The sequence below is a fragment of the Somniosus microcephalus genome, unplaced genomic scaffold, assembly GCF_052327205.1.
Source record: "Somniosus microcephalus isolate GS21.2 unplaced genomic scaffold, FLI_Smic_1.0 scaffold19, whole genome shotgun sequence".
NCBI classification, from domain to species: domain Eukaryota; kingdom Metazoa; phylum Chordata; class Chondrichthyes; order Squaliformes; family Somniosidae; genus Somniosus; species Somniosus microcephalus.
This window is the reverse complement of record NW_028225206.1, coordinates 588,557-594,556: the sequence shown is the minus strand read 5'-3', so window position 1 is coordinate 594,556 and position 6,000 is coordinate 588,557.

Here is a 6,000-nt window from a genome sequence, read left to right as displayed (position 1 = left end):
TAATCATCATTTAATAGGACAAAGTCTGCATGGTTTTATGAAGGGGAAGTCATGTTTGACAAATTTGCTGGAGTTCTTTGAGGAAGTAACATATAGGGTGGATAAAGGGGAACCAGTGGACGTAGTGTATTTAGACTTCCAAAAGGCATTTGACAAGGTGCCACACAAAAGATTATTGCTTAAGATAAAAAATCACGGGATTGGGGGTAATATTCTGGCATGGATAGAGGATTGGCTATCTAACAGAAGGCAGAGAGTTGGGATAAATGGTTCATTCTCAGAATGGCAATCAGTAACTAGTGGTGCTCCGCAGGTGTCGGTGCTGCGTCCCCAAATCTTTACAATCTATATTAACGATTTGGAGGAGGGGACCGAGTGTAACATATCAAAATTTGCAGATGATACTAAGATGGGAGGGAAAGTAGTGAGTGAGGAGGACATAAAAAACCTGCAAGGGGACATAGACAGGCTAAGTAAATGGGCAGAGATTTGGCAGATGGAATGCAATACTGGAAAGTGTGAGGTTATGCACTTTGGCAGGAAAAATCGTAGAGCAAGCTATTATCTTAATGGCAAGATACTGGAAAGTACTGAAGTACAAAGGGATCTGGGGGTCCTGCTGCAGGAAACTCAAAAGGTTAGTATGCAGGTGCAGCAAGTGATTAAGAAGGCCAATGGAATGTTGGCTTTCATTGCTAGGGGGATAGAATATAAAAATAGGGAGTTATTGCTTCAGTTGTACAAGGTATTGGTGAGACCGCACCTGGAATACTGCATACAGTTTTGGTGTCCATACTTAAGAAAATATATACTTGCTCTCGAGTCAGTACAAATAAGGTTCACTCGGTTAATCCCGGGGATGAGGGGATGGACATATGAGGAGAGGTTGAGTAGATTGGGACTCTACTCATTGGAGTTCAGAAGAATGAGAGGCGATCTTATTGAAACATATAAGATTGTGAAGGGGTTGGATCGGGTGGATGCGGGGAGGATGTTCCCGATGATGGGTGAAACTAGAACTAGGGGGCATAGTCTTAGAATAAGGGGCTGCTCTTTCAAAACTGAGATGAGGAGGAACTACTTCACTCAGAGGGTGGTAGGTCCATGGAATATGCTGCCCCAAAAAGCTGTAGAAGCTACATCATTACATAAATTTAAAACAGAAATAGACAGTTTCCTAGAAGTAAAGGGAGTTAAGGGTTATGGGGAGCGGGCAGGAATTTGGACATGAGTCTAGGTTCCGATCGGACATGGCCCTGTGGCTAGCGGAGCGGGCCCAGGGGCCGTGTAGCCTGATCCTGCTCCTATTTCGTGTGTGTAATTCTGTTAGATTCAGGAGATGGTTCTGTGATAGTAGAATGGCGGTTAGGATCAGATCAGCCATGATCTTATTAAATGGCGGAGCAGGCTCGAGGGGCCGATTGGCCTAATCCTGCTCCTATTTCTTATGTTCTTATATTCTTATGAGATTTCTGCCTGATCCCTGTGCCCCTCTATCTATATATACTGTCTGTCCAGTACATTTCTGGTGAAATTTCAACCTCACCCTCTGGGTATTATTCTGATGGGCAGATCGCACGCCCTGTCCAGAACTTGGCTGATTTTAATTCTACTGAAATCAGGTAAGAAATGAAATATTTAGTCAGACACACCAGCTTGCTATAGAATTTCACCACTCAACAAAAACAGACCTATTTCCCATCAATACTCGACTCAACAATGGAACTTAATCAGTAGTTTTTGTTCAACGACCATTGATGCAGCTCCTGGTAATTAAAGGATTTTCAGATGCCAAGGGCCTAAGCTCTGGAATTCCCTTCCTAAAGCACTTTTTTATTATTCGTTTATGGGATGTAGGCGTTGCTGGCAAGGCCAGCGTTTATTGCCCATCCCTAACAGCCCTTCAGAATGTGGTGGTGAGCCGAATACTTGAACCGCTACATTCCGTGTGGTGAAGGTACTCCTAGAGTGCTGTTAGGTAGGGAGTTCCAGGATTTTGACACAGTAACAATGAAGGATCGGCGATATACTTCTAATTCAGAATGGTTTGTGACTTGGAGGGGATCTTGGAGGTGGTGGTGTTCCCATGCGCCTGCTGCCCTTCTCCTTCTAGGTGGAAGAGGTCACAAGTTTGGGAGGTGCTGCCGAAGAAGACTTGACGAGTTGCTGCAGTGCATCTTGTAGATGGTATATAAAGCAGCCACGGTTTGCTGGTGGTGCAGGGAGTGAATGTTTAAGGTGGTGGACAGGGTGCCAATCAAACGGGCTGCTTTGTCCTGGATGGTGTCGAGTTTATTGAGCGATTTTGGTGCTGCATACATCCAGACAAGTGGAGAGTATTCCATCACACACTTTAATTGAGCCTTTTGATGGTGGAAAGACATTCGGGAGTCAGGAGGTGAGAGACTCGACGCAGAATACCTAGCCTCTGACCAGCTTTTGTTGCCACAATATTGATGTGGCTGGTCCAGTTAAGTTTCTGGTCAATGGTGACCCCTAGGATGTTGATGATGGGGGATTCAGCAATCGTAATGCCGTTGAAAGACAAGGGACTATGGTTAGACTCTCGCTTGGTTGAGACTGTCATTGCCTGGCACTTGTGCAGCGTGAATGTTACCTGCCACTTATCAGCCCAAGCCTGAACGTCGTCCAGGTCTTGTTGCATGCAGGCATGGACTGCTTCATTATCTGAGGAGTTGTGAATGGCACTGAACACTGCAGTCATCAGTGAACATCTCCATTTCTGACCTTATGTTGGAGGGAATGTCTTTCATGAAACAGCTGAAGATGTTTGTGCCCAGGACACTGTCCCGAGGAACTCCTCCAGCGAAGTCCTGGGGCTGTGATGATTGACCTTCAACCACCACATCCACCTTCCTTTGTGCTAGGTATGATTCCAACCAATGTAAGATTTCCCCCGATTCCCATTGACTTCAGTTTTACTAGGGCCCCTTGATGTCACACTCGGTCAAATGCTGCCTTGATGTCAAGGGCAGTCACTCTCACCTCACCTCTGGAATTCAGCTGCTTTGTCCATGTTTGGACCAAGGCTGTGATGAGGTCTGGAGCCGAGTGGTCTTGGTGGAACACAAAGTGGGCATCAGTGGGCAGGTATTTGGTGAGTAAGTGCCGTTTGTTAACACTGTCGATGTCACCTTCCATCACTTTGCTGATGATTACGAGCAGACTGATGGTGCAATAGTTGGCTTGATTGAATTTGTCCTGCTTTTAGTGGACAGGATATACCTGGGCAATTTTTCACATTGTCAGATAGATGCCAGTGTTTTAGCTGTACAGGAACAGCTTGGCTACAGACGCGGAAAGATCTGGAGCACAAGTCTTCAGCACGAGAGCTGGGAGGTGGTCGGCGCCCATAGCCTTTGTTGTATCCAGTGAGCTCAGCCATCTCTTGATATCACATGGAGTGAATTGAATTGGTTGAAGACTGTCTTCTGTGATGGTGGGGAGCTCAGGAGGAGGCCGATATGAATCATCCACTCAGCACTTCTGGCTGAAGATTGTTGCAAACGCTTCAGCCTTGCCTTTTGCACTCACGTGCTGGGCTCCACCATCATTGAGGATGGAGATATTCATGGAATCTCCACCTCCCTTTAGTTGTTTAATGGTACACCACTGGATGTGGCAGGACTGCTGAGCTTTGATCTGATCCGTTGATTTTGGTATCGCTTAGCCCTTTCTGTAGCTTGCTGTTACACTTTTTAGCATGCATGTAGTCCTGTGTTGCAGCTTCCCCAGGTTTGCACCCTTTGTTCGGTACGGCTGGTGCTGCTCCTGGCATGCTCTTCAAAACTCCTCATTGAACCAAGCTTGGTCCCCTGGCTTGCTGGCAATATTAACATGAGGAATATGCCAGGCCATGATGTTACTGATTTTGGTGGAATACAATCGTGCTGCTGCTGAAGGTCCACAGCGTCTCATGGATGCCCAGTTTTGAGCTGCTAGGTCTGTTCTGAATCTATTCCTTTTAGCATGGTGGGGGTGTCATACAACACGATGGAGGGTGTCTTTAGTGTGAATACGGGACTTCGTGTCCACAATGACTGCGGTTGTCAATGTTACCAATACTGTCATGGACAGATGCATCTGCAACAGAGAGATTGGTGAGGATGGGGTCAGGCGGGTTTTGCCCTCGTATTGGTTCTCTCACTACATGTCACAGGCCCTTACTGGCAACGATATCCTTCAGGAGTCGGGAAGTTCGGACAGTAGTGGTGCTACAGAGCCACTCATGGTGATGGACATTGAAGTCCTCCACCCAGAGTATGTTCTGTGCGCTTGTTACTCTCAGTGCTTCTTCCAAGTGGTGTTCAACATGGAGAGGTACTGATGTGCGATAACCCAGAACTTACGATCTGTCAAGTTTCTTCATGGCAGATCATAACCAGCCACTACAAATTCACATTCGGTGGTGCAGATTTGTGTGATTGGCACAACTATTGCCCAGTGAATACCCACCAAACCCTTACACCTGGCAAAAGTAGGCATAAGTCTCTCTTAAATGCATGGGCATTTAAATAAATGTTAAAACAATTTTTTTAATGCTTTAAACATTCACTTACTTTTAAAATTAGTTCAGGTTATTTTTGACCCGTTTATAAATGTTTGAATTTATTATTTAAAAAGTTTAATCTATAATTAAAAATTTTAAAATAGGATATTTTAATTAACTTTGAACTTGTAATTTTTTTTTTATTTCAGTGTTGTGAAATTGTATTTATCAGGTGATTGCTATTCTGCTTATGGGAGGAAGGGTTTCGACCTGAAACGTTGACTCTATTTCTCTCTCCACGGATGTTGCCTGGCCTGCTGAGTTTTTGCAGCATTTTCTGTTGTTGTTCCGGATTTCCAGCATCCGCAGTATTTTGGTTTTGACATTTCAGTACTTGTCTATTGTATGGAGAAATAGATGTAATGAACCAGCATTATATGTTGTGGTTATATATTATATAAAAAAGAAATAATGAAATAATTTAGCCAGAATTAAACAATGCGAATCGACCATATGTTTTACCAAAACAATATCTGAGTAGAACATAAGAACATAAGAACAGAAGAAGTAGGAGCAGGAGTAGGCCATACGGCCCCTCGGGCCTGCTCCACCATTCAATAGGATCATGGCTGATCTGAGCCTAGACTCACGTCCACTTCTCTGCCCGCTCCCCATAACCCCTAATTCCCTTATCAGCTAGGAAACTGCCTATCTCCGTTTTAAATGTATTTAATGTTGCAGCTTCCAGAGCTCTCTGAGGTAGCAAATTCCATAGATTTACTACCCTCTGAGTGAAGAAGTATTCTCCTCATCTCAGTTTTGAAACGGCAGCCCCTTATTCTAAGAAAATGCCCCCTAGTTCTAGTCTCACCCATCAGTGGAAACACCCTCCCTGCATCCACCCGATCAAGCCCCCTCACAATCTTATATGATTTGATAAGATCGCCTCTCATTCTTCTGAATTCCAATGAGTAGAGGCCCAACCTACTCAACCTTTCCTCACAAGTCAAACCCCTCATCTCCGGAATCAACCGAGTGAACCTTCTCTGAACTGCCACGAGAGCAAGTATATATTTTCTTAAATATGGAAACCAAAACTGTACGCAATATTCCAGGTGTGGCCTCACCAGTACCCTGTATAACTGAAGCAACACTTCCCTGCTTTTATACTCCTTCCCCCTTGCAATCAAAGCCAAGGTTCCATTGGCCTTCCTGATCACCTGCTGTACCTGCATACTAACCTTCTATGTTTCGTGCACCAGGACCCCCAAATCCCTTTGTACTGTAGCACTTTGCAGTTTCTCTCCATTTAGATAATAAATTGATCTTTGACTTTTTCTGCCAAAGTGCATAACCTCACACTTTCCAACATTATATTCCATCTGCCAAATTTCTGCCCACTCACTTAGCCTGTCTATGTCCTTTTGCAGGTTTTTTATGTCCTCCTCACTCACTGCTTTCCCTCCCATTTTGTATCGTCGGCAAACTTG